Raw genomic sequence first — 18229 nt, 5'->3', positions numbered from 1 at the left:
AGTCCATTTTAAAGCTACATTTGAAATCACATGCTACAAGTAAAGTGGAATTGTGACCTCAGAAGGTCGACCTCCAATAAATGAAATCTCCACTAAGTTATGGAAGATTTGGGGGAAAAATCTTGCTGCTTTTGTTCTCCCACAGTGCGCACTGAATGTACTCCTATTATACAATGTTCGATGCTTCACTTCATTCTTCAGTCTCACCATCCATTAATCTTTTTGAGGGCACAATGGTATCTTATTCATGAACAGATTTTCAGTAGTTAATAAACAACCCAGTATGTGTTAAGTTCTTAAAAAAATAGTTGTTAAAGGACTACATGGACATCCATTCAAGTGTAATGTGGTGACCGATGGATAAGAAGTGCTACGTTATCTGTATGATGAGACACCACTTTAGGAAAATTCGCTCTCCTCTAGAAGCCTAGATTTTTACTACCAGTCTGCAAAATCAATGTGAATCGCTAATATTATTGTGGATACGATCAAAGCTATCTGTAGAACCGGTTTCAATGCTTCAAAGCATTATAATAGTTCCTTATACATTACAAAGGGAGAAAAGGTGGTACATTTAATCTTTTTCTATGATTCCAAGATATGAATACCCTCACATATTCTTTTTTTAAAAAAAAAATAATTGCAGGTGCCATTGGGCAATTTTTCTGAAGCATATTTTTATACTCTGGTCTAGTAAATTAAAAAATGTTTTCAAGACTATCTGAAAAAAGAAATATATATTTATTTTTATGCTGTGCCCCAGGTGCTATACTGGATAAATGCTTTATTTCATCAACATAATCTTGTGAAGTGGCTATTATATTCCTATTTTATAGGGAAAGAACGTATTTATGGGTAAGGAAATCATTATTTTTAACCTCCCAAGGAATGGAAAATATCTGGACTGGATGATGTCTCGAGCACAGCTGTGTTCAATCCTGAAATGTAGCATTACAAGATGGCCTCGGGAGCATATGAAGTAGATCAAAATACTGCTCCCCAAGGAACAGCCACATGTCACAGCATCTACGTTGATAAAGGAATACAGTATTGTTGAGTGTACTCCCCCAGGGTCTTTTAAACTAATTGGGATAGAACTGAGAAATTTTAAACCTTGTGGGTGAGGTTGCCAGTGAAGAATAGGTAAGTCAGTTATCTTTGAGGCCAAGCTGCCTGATTGGGTCGGTCATAGAAAAATGCTATAGTAACCCAGCTCACCTCATCATTCCCACACTCCCATCCTCTATCCCACCCAACTGTGTCCAGTTACTAACTCATCAGCCTATTGTCTTTTCATCATAGCACTTATTGTATGACATTATAGTTTGTCTACTACAAATTCTACTAGAATGCAATGCTATCAGAAAGGGACATTGTATATCTTGTTCTTCTCAGATGTCACCATACCCCAAACAGTGTCTAGAATATAGGAGGTGCTTAATAACTACTTGTTAGATGAATGAATATATGTGGAGTATTTAGAGACTCTAAAATCTGCTTACTCTACATGGACCTAAGGAAGTTTCAAGGAGTTCTACTGTTAAAGGCATTGCTTTGAGTAAAGTGATAAATAAATCAGGGGAATCTGATTATAAAGTAAATGTGCTATTTGGGCAAAGATAATACCAACCAAGGGGCAGCATTAACATTTTAATAAGTACTACTTTGGCCGATGAGCAGGTTTTTATCTAATAAAAAGCAAAGCCCCGGGGGATGGGGACAAGTTAGTTAGAGTGAGACAGGGTGGCTCAGAGCAGGGACTGCGAAGTAAGGGTCCAGAGGAGCTACTTTCCTGGAACCTGACCTTGACAAAGGATGCAGAAGAACTAAATGGCTGCATTTGATGTCTTTAAATGTTTGCCTAGGACTTGACGATGTCTGAGGGCCTGTTTATCCTCACTTCCTTTCCTTTCGCCTTTGTTTTCTCAGCACTTTTTCATAGTCATCTCTATCATCCAAGAAAGGATGGTCTCTATGTATTTCAGTTTCTTTTTCCTGAAAGAAAGGTAATATGTTATTTGTATATTGCCATCTGAGTTCTAAAACTTTTTTCTGATGTTCACCTATAATCTTCTTTCTATAGTTTAAGCTAATTCTTTTTTTTTCTCACTATCTCTAGTGGAAAGAAAATGTCTTTAGCATTTAATTCATAGGATATCCCTTCTTATTTTCAGAGACCCTCAAATTCTGTACTCAATAGGCCAGCTGAGGAGAAAATAAAAACAGCTTTATTTGCTTTAATGCGGGGCATGGGGTGAGAGAGAGTTTATTGGAAGGACTTCAACCAGTATTTATAAGCCAAATTTAGTCAAACCACTTTGTTTAGACACTTCACCTCAATTTTCTCCAGTTAAAATATTCCAGTACTTTAAGCCTTTCCTATGTAGCCTCTTTCACACACCTTTAATTAGTTTTGTGGTTCTTTCATAAGGTCATCTCAATTCTTTTTTTCTCCCTAATAATATGCAAACTTTCCAACCAGTAGGTTTCTTTTCAGTTTCTGAATTCTAAACATGCATGTATGTCCTTGCAGAAGAAAATTATGCATCTTTAAATAATTTGTTATTTTTACCTATAACTCTATTATGCCAAGCAGCTTATGTCAGAATCTGTGTCCTAGACCAAGATTGTTAAAAATTCAGTAAAAATAAGAAAAATGAAGTAAGAACAGAAAAAAAGATTTAGAATGTATTATAGGATAACTGTATATGGCTAATTAGGGATAAAGAATTTGAAACTTTAGACATAAACAACCCAATAGTTATCAAAAGCCTAGATTTGCCTAGTCGGTGTGGCTCAGTTAGTTGAGCCTCAACCCATGAACTAGGAGGTCAAGGTTCTATTCCCCATCAGGGCATGTGCCTGGGTTGTGGGCTCGATCCCCATTTAAGAGGCAGCCGATGGATGATTCTCTCTCATCATTGATGTTTCTATCTCTCTCTCCCTCTCCCTTCCTCTCTGAAACAATAAAATATATTCTTTAAAAAATTATCTTTGATGGAGGGTTTTGTGTGTAGAAAAAACTATTTAGAATTTTTAAAATTAAATGTACAAATTCTAAACAGTAGTTTTGTATAAAGGTCTTAGGTTCCATTTACAAATAATATTCTAAGTTTAGTAAATATTTTCAATTATATTTAAGGGCCATCAACTAATGTTTCCTCTCATTTACATGTAAATGAACTCCTTTGAACCTCTTAAACTCTATTTACAAATTTAAAATACTCATTTTCTTCTAATACTATGATTGTCTGATTTAACAAACAAAACCCTCCTGGTACCAAATAGACCATACATCTAATAAAAGAAACTCCTAAGTATAATGAACTTTAAGATCTCTTAACTATTCTAATATGGATGTCAACTGTATAAAATTTCAAATTACATCACAAGTCTAAATCCATTACATATTACATGTTTTGAATTATAACTAAAAAAAAAAAGAAAACTGATCTGTTAACTCTAATAGACCAAATTCCAGCCATTGAAAGTACCCAAACTAATAAGTATACACAGATTTCCTAACACAAAATATATTAACACCATGAAAAACTTTCCAAATCTTGCAGTTGAAAGATGCTTAGCCACTGAAGAAGCGATTATGTCATCCTTCACAGTTTGGGGGGTCCCCTCCCATGTAATTTTTGCATTGTCTTCCAGGTTGCTGAAGCTTCATGAGGACCAGATGGTGCAGGCTGAGACAACACTGCATCCTTGTTTGTGACACCGAAGGGGCATTCTGACATACTGAGCTCTATTTATGGCCTTGCTCTGAGAGTTCACCGTTTACAACAAAAGCTGGTCACATAGCCAAAGATCTTAGAGGTGAGTCATTTTATTACCTAATTTTCAAATCATATTAGGATCTGTAATACTCACTCTTGAAACTTCTTTATATGATTGGACTTTGTCTTAGACCAGTGGTCAGCAAACTCATTAGTCAACAGAGCCAAATATCAACAGTACAACGATTGATATTTCTTTTGAGAGCCAAGTTTTTCAAACTTAAACTATATAGGTAGGTACAGTGTTATTAACTTAATTAGGGTACTCCTAAGGCTTAGGAAGAGCCACACTCAAGGGGCCAAAGAGCCACGTGTGGCTCGAGAGCCGCAGTTTGCCGACCACGGTCTTAGACTATTGAGATATTTAAATGTATTTTTAGCCAAACTCTTGCATTCTGTGCATACACTTTTAATGTTTTAGAAACACCTAAAGCTTATAGATGTTAAAATAATAATACATTACATTCTAACTATGTCTCATGGATTTGTCTGATTATTTTATCATAAGTTCTAAGAGCATCAAAGACACCTTACAAATCCTCTTCTAAAATGTACCCCAAGGAAATATTTATAGATGTGCAAAGGAATTCAACCACAGGGATTTCATCACAGTATTATTTTTAGTAGAGAGTGACCTAAATGTCAAACAAAGTCTCTTTTGTTATTTAAAAATTCCTTAAAGGCAGGAACCAAAGTTTGTGTGTCTCTCTTTTCATCTGGAATCGACCTGATGGCTCTGCACATAGAAGGTATTTAATAAATGCTTGTTAATGAAATCATCTCTTAAACACACTCCCCTGCAGCAACTGTGTCGTTGGGAGTGAGGTTTGGAAGGACTTTATATTCTGAAACATCTTCATGAGCCATTTTTAAAAATGAATAATCAATGTGTGTGCACTAGGTCTTATGTCAAGCACTATACAAACTCACAACTTGACCCCTCTCTTTATAACAGTAAGACATGGCCCCTAAGACCCTCTTATGTAAAATTTTAGATCTGCCACTCCTTTGTAAGATACAGTTTTAAAAAGAGAAAAAGGAAAAGAAACATTTTGATATGTTGTCATATTTGTCCTTCAATGGGAGTATAGAATATGGGAAAGAGAGAGGGAACCAGCTGAGAAATGCCTCTGCTTTGTTATCAATTAATCATATACAAATCCTAATATTTTCCAAAGATTGTACAATAAATGTGGATTTCTTTTGTAATAAAGCAAAATAGGCTTTAAAATTATACTTAAATAATATACTCTTCTCTTAACTTTTTTCACCAGTCCTCTAAAAAAGCAAAATAGGCTTTAAAATTATACTTAAATAATATTATACTCTTCTCTTAACTTTTTTCACCAATCCTCTAAAACAGTGGTTCTCAATCTTGGCTGCACATTAGAATCACCAGGGAATTTTTTTAAAATCCTGATTTCTGGGCCCCATCCTCCGGAAATTCTGTTTCTTTGTTATGGGGTGGGGCCACAACAGTAACAAAGAAACAGAATTTCTGGAGGATGAGGCCCAGAAATCAGGATTTTAAAAAGATTTCCCAGGTGATTCTAATGTGCAGCCAAGGTTGAGAACCACTGCTCTAAAAGCTCTTGTTGGTCAGTGGTAGGGGAGTAGATACTATTGTAGTTGCTTTGGGGGCTGGGGCCCTGCTGGACAGAGTGCTGAAATTCATTGTCATTGACAACCTGACCTATACCACACCGAGTGCACCTGGGAACTCAGAGAGCAAAACGGGGAGTCCAGAAAGTATCCCAAAGCTTCTGTGGCAGGCTGTCCTGGCTCCTGGGAGCTCTGGTTCCTGCTTGAAATAAAAATGCTCACAGGTTTGCAAATCCAGTCTTTTTCCAAGAGTTTCAGTAAATAGTCGAAGTTCTGCTTTCTGAGGTGAGGCAGACAGATAACCAGCGAACAAGATGTGGACTAGAAAAGGGGTGTAGATAATGTTATTGTCAACATAGAATAAAAGGAAAGAAAGGTCAGCAGCCCTGAAGAGGAAAAGAGACAAATGGGAGGAGTCACAGGACTTGCCTGTCTACAGTGGGTGGCATTGCTGGGAGTCATTCCATCCTTGGTAGTAGTCCTGGAAGGCTTGCTGGAGGAGATAAGGATTCAGCAGCTGCTTATCTCAAACACATGTATCATAGAAATTGGTACAATACCAAAGAATGCTGCCCCACCCCAGCCCCCACCCCCTAAAAATGTAAATGAGAAAACAGGATATATGTTTCTGGGGTCTCACTGGGAACCTCAACATTGATGAATTAACAGCACCTTGGACAATCATCTTAGAATATGGTTATGTGATGGTCTCCTGATCCAGCCCCCATTTTAATCCCATGGCTTGCATGCTACACTCCTATCTCCCTCCCAAGAAGGAGTACCCTGCCTCCATATTGTGCCTGTGCTGCTCCCTCAGTTGAAATGTAAGAATAGCAGTAGGAAAGGTAAATGACACCCATGTGCTAATCCTGGCTCTGCGAGGCTCTCTGAGCTTATTGCCTCATAGTTAAAAGGAAGGTAATAATGCACCCTTCCTACCAGGGTGGAAGGAGATCATGTCTGGGAAAGGACCAGGCCTCGTGCTCATCTTACTATGTGATTGAAAGATAAACCGGTATATTTTTCAAAATGTATGGCCAGTCACAAATGAGTTTTGTTGTGGTTTGATTATTTTCCTTCTTTAGTCTTGCCACAGGTCTCCCTTCAGCTCTTTTTCAACGCTGGACAAGAGAAATTTTAGTCATAATAACCATAATTAAGTTAAAATTCAACCTAAACATAGTGCTAAGAACAATGTACTGTACTATTGACCATGAAAATATAGAGATTTTAGATTTACGGTCCTCCCATGTGGCTTTAGCATGTGGGGCTGTCAACGTAAGAAATGCCCAAACCTGTAGAGAAATTTTTATGAGTTTATTTGAGCCAAATTAATCAACCTGTAGAGAATTTTTATGAGTTTATTTGAGGCAAATTAATCACATATGCTAGGGAGCAAGATCTCAAATGCTCCAGAGAATAACAGGTTTGCAGCTCCTCTTATATGCATTTGAAATGAAGGAGGGGAAGATTGGAGAAAGCAAGGCAGGGATTGGATTACAGGGTAGTTAACAAGATTACGTGCTCTCTTACGAGGTAATACCCCCTTTGAAGGGTATCCTGGCATTTCAAAGGTGTGTTAACCTAGTAGATGCACAAGAACAATGGACAAGGCTGGCTTATAACCTTTCACTAAAGAAGTTACAGGCCTGGGAAGTGACCACCCACCATGATCTGCCCAGTTAGGAATTTATGATCAGTAACCTTTTGAGATTTACTTTCATATAACCCCTGTTCTTTTACCCACGGGGCTTTGGACTTTAAATAAGATCAAATAAAGTTTTCTTTCTAAACCAAGCTTTTCCCTTTTCCCTCTTGTCTACAATTTACTGCTCACGCAGGTCTTACCTCTGCAGGGACAAGGCCATTCTTGGCTGCTCTGAACTATCTAACCTGCCTTTTTGAGTGTGACCATTAGCAGTGACTAGCCGTGAAACTCCAACAGAGATTTTGCCATGAAATAATATTCATCATACGGTCCCCATTTACTGAGCACTTTATATTTGTCTAATTTTTCCAACAACCTGCAAGGCAGCTATACTTATCCCGACGTTACAAATGGAGGCAATCGGCTAAAAGGGATTAAGTAACAATGGTAGGGCTTGGATTCAATGCATGAAGTTTCCACGACTCCAACCTACCTTCCAAATATGCTTATTACTTATTCATTTGGGTTTTTTAATTTGTGGGTTGATTAATTTGTGTGTCCCCTTCCATAAAGTATTAATGGCCATACCTCTGAATGCCGGGTTATATTACAACGCTCTTTGCTTGCATTGGTTCCCTTCACTTCTAAGTTACAGGCCGTCCGTCACCTGTTGAACGAAGCTAATGCTCTCCCGCTCTTCAATGCTGTCATTGTATCCTTCCAGAACAAAGCTAAGAATGCTAAGTACTCCCTGTACACACTTATTAAATGAACTGGATTAATGAGGAAAAGAGGAGACCATAATGAGAACCCTCATATCACTGCTATCCCTCAACATTGGAATCCAAGAACCTAAGTCAATATGCATTAATATTGACTCAACAAGCCTAGCTCAGTGTCACCAATTTTCCAACTGAAGGACTTGAGTTATTTGTTTTTCACGATGGGGCCAATGCAGAGCTAACTCAAATTCATGCTTCTCAAATGTTTTTTAAAAACATAAATTTGAAAGTTGATATTTAGTAATAGCCAAAAACATTGAAAAGGTGGCAATAACAACCAATGTTTTTTGTCACCCAGTTTTTAAAAATAGCTCACTTATGTGTTACTTGTTTAGACATTCAGATATTACTAAATATATTCTCTTACTAAAATGTGAACTGCCAAGAGTCAGCCCACAGGCATATTTTTATAGGCAAGTTACATATCCCTGAAAAATCATCGTAGAATACACAATAACGCCTACGTCCCTAAGGCCAAGGTCCACAAGCAGCTTCTACGGACCTGTGTGCCACAGGAGGCAGCAGTCTTTCCTAACTGAAAGGAACCCATAAAAATCTCAAAGGAAAGGAAAACATCTTTTTAAAAACACGAAGCATCAAGCCATCAGTCACATCAGAAGGGAAAACACAGGCTAAAAATATATCCCATGTTCTTTCCAATTCTGTTTATTATACTCATAAATGAAAGTGTCCTGTATAATTTATTCACGCATAGACCTTAAACCTTTATTCATATTTATTCAAAGGCAACAGGGCTAGAGGTTCCTGATAGTACTATAGCTTCGCCATTTGTGCCCATATGATTCAGTTCCTGTGGACTTGGTTCGTATCCACAAAAATCATGCCTGTGAATTACAGTTGGGGTTCAGAGAAATTGCATCATCAGTCAAACATCAAACATTTAGTGAGTGTTCATTGCACTCATTGTGCTAGGCACCGTGGCCATATTAAACATAAAAAGTATAATTCTTCTGTTAAAAATGAGTTAAATTGAATCCAGGTGTTGGTATAAACAGATAACTGATTTCTTTTTTTTATTATTTTTATTTTTTAAATATATTTTATTGATTTTTTACAGAGAGGAAGGGAGAGGAATAGAGAGCTAGAAACATCAATGAGAGAGAAACATCGATCAGCTGCCTCCTGCACACCTCCTACTGGGGATGTGCCCGCAACTAAGGTACATGCCCTTGACCAGAATCGAACCTGGGACCCTTGAGTCCACAGGCCGATGCTCTATCCACTGAGCCAAACCAGTTAGGGCTACAGTAACTGATTTCTATAGTCCTTTATATAAAAAAAATCTTTTAAATCTAAATTGAAAACAAATTTTCCGTCAATATTTTGAGATAAGTCTTTGAAATTATGAAGTTCTCTCTAACTATTGTGTAGAGTAGCAGTCACCAAAATGCATTCCAGTTTGAACTGAGTGAAACAAAGTGACAAGGATTCCTGAGAGCCTTTAATATAGTAATGATTCCCCAAACATATTCGACAGTCAGTTTTGTGGTTGTTGTTTTTAGTTTGTTTGTTTGCTTTTTTATAAACATCTAATGATAACTATGTTTATGCCTGCGTTTGTCTTCTCAGGAGTCTGGAAGTTCAAAGAGAAGTGTGTGTGTGTGTGTGTGTGTGTGTGTGTGTGTGTGTGTGTGTGTTTTCTACTTGTTATCTAAAACATAATGAAATTCTCTGTGTGCCAAAAATGTCTGCGATCCTTAGATGAAAACTATTGTACCAGAGGAAAGGGATATTCCAATCACTTTCAGTCACGTGCTTTCAGTCTCATTGCCCATGGGCAGCCCGGGCAGGCTCACTCTCAGCATCCCTCTCGCACTTTTCTCCTAGTGTCCAGGTGAGGTGGCTGTTGCTCTCGGCTCTTTTCCTTCAGACTGTGAGAATTAAACCACAGCAGCTGCACACCAACCCTTTCTCTACCACCAGGAAAACCCCCAAGACCGTTCAGATCTCCAGAAATATGGAGGTGCGGGTGGCGCTTCGCAGGGGGTGGGCTGCAATTCATTCCATTCTGCATAAATTTCAGTGTCTTCTCTTGAAAGTTCAGTCCGCCCAGCCTGTGGTTTGGGAGAACTGGGAATGTTTCTATTATTGTTCCCATCAACAGCCGTGCTTTTGTTACTTACAGTACACAGGATGTTCCTTCTTGTCTTGCAATAGGGGGAATGAAGTGTGAGGAACAATCAGGAACAGTAAAAATATGCCCCTCGTTTTTCTAGGATAATGCTTAGGAAATGCAACACTCATCCAAGACAAAGGTGAATGAAGTGATAGCAGTCTCATTTTTAGGGGTGCACCAAAAGTCTTGCTTTGGGTTCTTTATGTCCGTATGGTTACGAGAAGAGTTGCCATTATATCTTATTTTATTTATTTACTAGTATCATTTTGCTACAATTGTATCCTCTTTTGCAATTTTTACTTTTTTCTCCCCTGGAATTTAAAGACATTTCATAATTGCCAGGAGAAGACGAGAATACTTTAAAGAGCTGGAAACCGACTGCATCTCATGCATAATCCCAGCGAAAACAACCAACCACAAGCCAACCAGGGGAAGACTAGCAGAATTCGATGTCTGCCATGGGTCATCCAACAATATGGCAGGAAAGAGGGAAAGAGGGAAAGAGGAGGGCCTGGATTACTCACTTCTCTGTGTCCCTTAGAGGCCCCTGGAGCCCTTCAACTTCAGCAGGTCATTATTTGCATCTTCTTCATTAAGAAAACAGAGGTCAGGCAACGGGGGCTTCCTTCACTCTGCTGCCCTTCTCCATGCAGTCCCTTGGATCTCTGAAGAGAAAGGGACTTCTTGTCCAGATAAGACTCCCCATCTATGGGTGATCTCATCTTCCCCAATCTTCATTACGACCAGGGATTGAGCCCACAAGCTGGGCATGTGCCCTAGCCAGGAATCGAAGCAGTGACCTTTTGGTGCACAGGCATGTGCCCTATCAGGGAATCAAACCGGCGACTTTTGGGCGCAAAGGAGGACACTTAACCAACTTAGCTGCACCAGCCAGGGCCCTTCCACAAAATCTCAATCACCTTTGCTGGCTTGACTTCTTTTTGACCTACAAACATGTTCTATTTTCTCCATTTCCATTTTAATTTCCCCTTTGTTTTTCTTCCTTTGTTACCAAGCTGTCCCTTTTAAATCCAGGTCTGCTTCTTCTACTCTCCTAAAGTGGTTCTCCTGAAGGTCTCCAGTAGCCTTCCTACGCACAACTCCAATGGCCTTTTCTGTGTTCTCATGCTTTTTGATCTTACCAGCATCTGACACTGTGGGTCGTGTCCTTCCAACTGAAATTCTTCTCTCTCAAATTTTCTCCTCTGGGTTACTGCATTTCCAGCTTTGGGGAGACCATTCAGCTTTTTCCTTTCTCTCATTTCCTACATGAACTTAACACGTTAAGCGCCCAGCCTGTTTTGTCTTCCGCACGGAAAGTATAGTGTCAGACAACGGGGACTGACTGGGCGCTTAACGTGTTAATCAGTGAAAAAAAGATCAGACTTTGGAACCAGATTGACTGGGTTGAATCCCTGTTCTACTGCTTTCTAGAACTGTGACCTCAGGCAAATTGCTTAACTCCCTGCATTTCTTCATCTGAATTAATCAAGTACCCATTATTTACCCAACCTAAATATTGTGCCAGTTAAATGAGATGTTTACAAAACACCTTGTAGATTACCTGACATATCATAGACACACAAATAATTTTTCTGCATTTTGCTTCCAGATAGTCTCTACTATCTTAGCATTTTCTCTCTCCATGTTGCTGTTATTGTTACCACCTTAGTTTCATGGCTTGTTATCATTTGCGAGATCATTGCAACTTTTGGAAAAAAATAATTTCTTGCTTGCACTATGTCTTAGCCTCCTGTTCATCCTACTACTAGAATTCTTTCTGGAGCACTGAACCAATCCTGTGATGTCACATGGCACACAGGATAGATTACAAGCTCGCCATATTGGTATTCAAGTTACTCCAAAACCTGGTCTTTTTAACCTTTTAAAACTGCTACTATATATGCAGCCCCTTGAGCTCAGTGCTTTAACCAGATGGCACTCTTAAAGAGACAGTCTTTACTTCCCCACCTTCTTACCTTTGCTCACTCCATGCTCTTGGCCAGCTAGTTGTGTCCAAGGACTTGTTAGGTCATGTGGCCATCTTAGCTGCAGCTTAAAGAAACAATACTGAGAGGAAACCAAATGGAGGTAAACTTTATTTAATACAGAATTTATGTGCCAGGAACATTTTCAAGTGTTTCAGAAGTATTAACTCAATCTTTATAATAATGCTCAATAAAGATTTAATTAAAAAAAAAAAAAAGAAGTATTAACTCAATCTTTATAATATTGAGTTTGGTACTATTATAATGCTAATTCAAGAGCTTAGGAAACTGAAGCATACACAAAAAAGTTATGTTTGTGCCCGAGATCACAATAAGGAGCTAATAAATAGCAAAGCCACGTTTTAATGCAGATGGCCTAGCGAGTTAAGGGTCATTGCTCTCTCCTACAGATTTGCTGGGGCAGTGCCCAAGGTAAGCAGTTCTAACTGAGGTCACCAGTCCAAGTCAAGCTAGACACCAACAGGCAGGACCAAGACGTAAAGCCAAATGGGTCAGGAATGAGATGCATTGATGTGTGAGGAGGTTCAAGGTTGACATTGCAAGATGAGCAGACAGGAATTACATGAACAAAGTTCAGGGGTTCATGACCGCTTTTAATGCAGTGCCTGTGACTTCTGTTCTGGTCAAGTTGGGAATGGTTCATGGCTTCAACACAGGCAAGTCTATCCTGCTAAAAGTTGTTTGTGTGTCCCTGTCCTGCGTGAGAGGAGACCTTCCATAGCAGGGGATCATGTGCTCCTCACCTTTGTAGCCTCCATATCTAACACAGTTTATTTAGTTACCAAGTATTTAGCAAGTGCCTACATGTGGTAGGGAGTATAGGGTTAAAGGGCATCTCACCCTCTCTTCCCTCGGAGTTGCTTTTGTGCCTCATCTCTGATTTGATCTGTAAATTGTATTTCAACCAGACATCTGATTGCCAAGAGTTTCCTCCACAGTCTGCAGACGCTACACAAATCACCTGAAACTGCAGGGCTGTCTGGAAGTGAATTAGGGCTGAGACTCAAAGAAATGACTCCAGGGAGTTTTAATTAGAACTGCAAATGCATCACAGAGATTCCTTGCCATTTGATGAATCAAATAGGATCCCAATAAACTTGCTACCCTTGGCTCAATTACAAGTGTTGTGTCTTATCCTTCTCTATATTCTCCCTGGTGTCTTGCACAGACTCTTTAAACAATAAAGAATTTATTGCCTTTTTCCCCCCATTGACCTCTCCCCGGCCCCTCCCAGCCCCCAGCACAGACTCTTAATATAGTAGGTTTTCTATGTATCTGGGATGATAAGAAATGGTAGTGAAAATTTTGTATCTGAACACGTTCTCTTTTTTTTGTCTTTGAAGTATAAAGTTGTTTTCCTCACGGGCAATGTTGGCTGTTACAACACCAAATAGTCCGGGTTAAATGTCACAAGTCTCCAACTCGAGAATTTAACAAGAGCAAAACCCCAAAAAATTAGTATGAGATAAATGTTTCTATTTTAAAAGGTCACACAAAGTAAAATTCACTCTGTTCATTATTGACCATCAACCTGGACACTGAATGTTTTGCTTCCACTTGGGATAAAAATAGAGGTTTTTATTGCCATTTCTCCTAAATCATGTAATTATAGGGATTTGGAAATTACTGGATCTACTCTCTGACCTTCAGGCAAAACTATGTTTAAAAACTTCCCTGAGCAGCTGAGAGTTTGTCCTGTTTTTAGTTACCCTTCGAGCACATTGCACAACCATCACCAGTAACCTATTGTATGTCGTGTTTAATAGTGCGAGTCTGATGTCTAATCTAATCTTCTCTCTGACATTTCTCTCTCTTCGTCTCTTCAGTGGAGCTTGAGAATGAGCAGGTAACTGCAATCACTTCACGAAGTCATTTCCCTTTCTCAAGAAAAGACATAAAAGTGTAGGAAATGGAGTTACTGAATTGTATACCCTTGCGTGTGGGGCTTTCCTGGGTATGGAAGATGCTTATATAAATATAGAGAAGAATTAATTGGATATATGCTGTAACGGAACTAGGAATACAAATATTTGAGATTGAGTCCCAGTTCTAACTTTTACTAGCTATGTGGCTTTAAAGGAATAGAATAGAATCTTTATGAGATTAAATTTCTTTATGTGTAAAATGGGATCATGATAACCCAACTGAGTGATTTTCATACATTGTGAAATACTCTGCATAAAGCATGACTGTTGGTGTCCCAGGTATAAACCCCCAAATCCTTTTCCATTTCTACTTTAGACTTGTAGATGAGAAAATTGTTTATCTTACATTAAAAAGTTCTAAAAACATGTTTCTTTGAGGATGTGAGCCTGCCCATTTAGCCAAAATGCAATATTACTCAATTATCACAGAAAAATGGGAAATTATACTTGTGTGCCTACCTTCTTTGTGAGGTTGCAAGCTCTTCAGCGATAACGGATTCTTTACAACTTCCAAGGTCTATACAATGAACAGTATAGGTATTTAGCAACTATTCATGGGATTCAAAAATTGCCTGACTAAATTATTTATTCTTTAAATGTTAGCTAGTTACCTAAAGGGAGACTTGATGTATCATTAATTACTATTAACTCCGTCTCATCTTCAAGTGTAAAGAAAGATGTTTTCCTTCCTGTCACCCACATATACCCATGTAAAGATCCTTAACTTAGCAACAAATCAGACCCAAATTGAATAAGCTAGCATATCCCACAAACTTATCTTTGTGTAAAAGATGAGTATATTCATCCTGAAAGAGGGAAACAAATCAGTGATTTCATAAATCACTAAGGTTACTTATTAGACAAAGAAGCAAGTAAGATATTTAAAAAGAGACATGGTTGAAAGAAGCAAAGAACATGTAAATGGCAGATATTTTACTCCAGGGACTTGGCTCAAGCATCTGAAAATTTTGGGGCCAATTATGTGAACTCTGGAGACTGTAGGGAGGGTAGTTAGAGCTATGTGGGTGCTGGAAAAGAATATGTCTTTTCTTTACACAGCTTCCAGAACCAGTTCTCATGAATGCCTAAAATATTTGGTGTGGTGTTTTATAAAATCATGTCAGGAGGTTTTCTCCCCTTACTTTAAGAGAAACTATTGTCCTCTTGAGCCTCTTTTCAAAAATGATTTGTTTCATGTTAGTGTACGTTGTTGGATATTTGTAGCAACTTCAGAAATTCTTTTAATTCTTTTAAGTGTGATTTCAATCTTTTCCATTTAAAATACAAATTCACCCAAAGGGGTGTAAATGAGAATGTTTTTCCTGTTCTTTTCTGTTGACCTTTCATGGTCTGGGGGAGGGAATGCAGATTCTCTCCAATAGATCCTTGGAATTGAGCATCTTGCATATTTGGCCTAGATGGGCTAATGGTCAAAGAACATGGACGATAACAGAACCCACCAACTAGACAATGTTTTTAGAGTGGGCACAGCCTATTCATGGCACTTGGGCTATACAACTGCATCAGTCATAGAGACTCTTTGCTACTCATGATGGATGCCACCCTATCATTCCTCACAATACAGTACTCCAGGCCCTTGAAGGAAAGCTTCTATCCATCTCAGGTACAAAGAATACTGACACAGTTAAAGTATGTGATTTAAATGACAGGTATTGTGCAGAGGAAAGATACATCCCGAGGGTCACTCTTTACAACAAGAGGAACCCTGTGATTGAAGCCTGTGGTCCAGAACCTTCAGCCTCTTTTGAAAGTTCTAGATGCCATTGTACTTAGTGCAAACCAGAGTTATGAAGTCAGAGTTGACCATGGAACTGGAAATGAATTTGGAATCTACATCTCACTTTTGAAAGGATGTCATATTAAATTTACTGCCTATCCTAGTAGGAGAAACAATATAAAAAAGCCTTCTGTCAAAGCGTTTGTTGTAGCCATTTTATGATTTGCTCTGGGAATTATCCTCTCAGTATGGACTGAATTGAACTGAAGTTACATCAATAATTTAAAAAATTGATCATGGTAGTAGTTGTCAGAAAACAACTTTCAGTTTTTGCATCACTTAGGTGAATATCAGGTTACTATGCTTGTTGGAAAATGGTCATCAGATTAAGGATGACAAGGGCAGAGGCATGGTTCTTGGGGTTTGGAAGCAGTTTTCCCCCTAACAGATGGGTGATGTCTTTTCTGATGCCTTCATGAGAAGAGGCAATTATTGAAGCAGAGGAAATGTAGGGGTGACCTCTAGGTAGATAAGAGAGAAAAGCTTTGTCTCCATTCTGTCTAGATGATAAGGAATCTAGGTGTCTGGGAAAGTGAGTCCTACTGGCGGGGGTTAACAAAAGCCTTTTTCCAAGTGGATGCAAGGAGGTAGCTAGGAAGAGTGGACCAGCACTTCAGAGAGAAGTGTAAGACAAAAGTCTCTCAACTACTTTGTTAGCTAGATGCTCTAACTATTTTTTTTTATCTTTCTTTGTAATTGTTTAGCCTTTCCATAAAAGCTTATTTGACAGTTACAGATATGTTAGGCTTTAAAGATTATAAAGAGAAAAAATGGGTGAGAGTCTCGGAGATGATGCCACAAAGCTCCAACACAAAATGGTGGCAAAAAGCAATAATCAGCAAGGCACTCCTGAGAAGGGAGAGAGAACTGTATGAGCCATTCTTCTAATCCTCTGCACTGGCCCTTAGAAGATGCTGAGTTTTACTACATTAAGGAAAGTGATTTTACCTTGTAGGGGGGATTGGAGCACTTAGCCCAGCTATGAATGAGATGTTTCCATAAGCCAGTGAGGTTGCATAGGGAGATGGGAGATCTGGGGACCAGCTTGGGGAATCCATGAGACTTTGTATTTGAGTACATTTTAACTTAAAGCGAAATGAAGACATTTAGGAACAAAAGGTAGAAAAATCCACCATAACACCAGAATGTTTGTTGCTAGTGGACAAATATTTGCCGGTAAGGAAAACACCATGTAATAGAGAGGAGAGATTGCTTAAAAAATTCTGGTGAACTGACCAGCACAAAGATCATGAGGTTAGACTAGGAGTTGAATGCTATCATTTAAGTCAAGAGAAGGGTAGCTGGTATGTAAGGCAGCCTCTAAGATGGCCCCCAAGGACCCACAACTTCCTGGTAATCATACTTTTGTATAGTACTTTCTTGCATTGTACCAAGGTTGGGTTATGTGACCAATCGCATAAGACAGAAAGTGACAATATGTCACTTCTGAGATTAGTTTATTAAAAAATTTCAGATTCTATCTTGGGAGATTACCTATTTATCTACCTACTTACCTATCTATCTTCCTTTCTATCTCTATCGAGTGGATTACTTTTTCTGGGGGAAGTCATGTCATGAGCAGCCCAATGGAAAGGTCCCTGTGGTAAGGAACTAAAGCTACTTGCCAAAAGTCACATGAATGAGCTTGAAAGCACATCCTTTAGCCCCAGTCAAGTTTTCAGAGACTGTGGCCCTTGCCAATATTTTGACTGCAACCTCATGCAAGAGCCAGAACCAGAACCATCCAGCTAATCCAGATCCCTCAGAAACTATGTGAAATGATAATATTAGCTGTTTTAAGCTGTTAAATGTTTGGGTGACTTGCTACACAAGGTTAGATAATGAAGGATGGCAGTATAGAGCCAAGAAGTCCAGGAGGAATGTTAAATAGAGAAAAGAAACTCAGATCTTACCAACAACCCAGCTCATTCTCTGAACATCTGATAGCAGAGCTTTTGGTTGGACTCTAGTTGAAGGATAAGATGGTGGATTAGCTTGTCCTCATCAACTCTTCTAACCAAGCAGGGAAGAAAATGCCTACTCTGGACCATAGAAATGCAGCTGTAGAGGACCAAGTGGAGTCAGGGTCCAAGCTAAGAGACACTTTCAGGAATCTATTAAGAGTAGGAGGAAGTACCTACAAACACGGAGGAAGAATGGGTTAGTGGAGAAACTTGCTTCCCACAAAACTTCCACTTCAAAGAGGAGAGGAGAATAACCATTTAAGACAAGAAGGGGATCAATTTGTTTTTTTTTACCAGCAGAGTCAAAGGTCATTTGGAAAGGAGGGGCCTGAGAGCCAGGTGTTTATGGTGATCCTCTCCAAACAAATTTTCTGCCTCCTGGGAAAAAGAGCCTATTAGTCCATGAACAGCCTTATGCCAGATTGGAGCATACCCAGAAAGGGAACTTTAAAATCCCGATTCTAAGAATTCATTTTTATCTGAGAAATTTATATAAGTCAACATTTCTATATGTCAAATTCCCATATGGGTGAGATGAACAAAACAGAGTTGGTTTACATGACTTGCTCTGTTTAGTAT

At 38.8% G+C, this 18229-nt stretch overlaps 1 protein-coding gene and 1 long non-coding RNA gene across 2 annotated transcripts in view; both read right to left on the bottom strand.

Moving 5' to 3' along the window:
* Nucleotides 1-18229, bottom strand: part of LOC102254701 (60S ribosomal protein L28-like) — an 82985-nt gene that overhangs the window by 10674 nt on the left and 54082 nt on the right. The window lies entirely within an intron of this gene.
* On the bottom strand, nt 1638-5701 carry LOC106727075. Its single transcript, XR_001363225.1, has 2 exons — nt 5610-5701; nt 1638-1995 (listed from the first exon to the last, which is right to left on the bottom strand). It is a non-coding gene; the product is annotated as an uncharacterized LOC106727075 (long non-coding RNA).

This window comes from Myotis brandtii, unplaced genomic scaffold (assembly GCF_000412655.1).
Source record: "Myotis brandtii unplaced genomic scaffold, ASM41265v1 scaffold358, whole genome shotgun sequence".
Lineage (NCBI taxonomy): Eukaryota > Metazoa > Chordata > Mammalia > Chiroptera > Vespertilionidae > Myotis > Myotis brandtii.
This window is presented reverse-complemented; position numbering and strand designations above follow the sequence as displayed.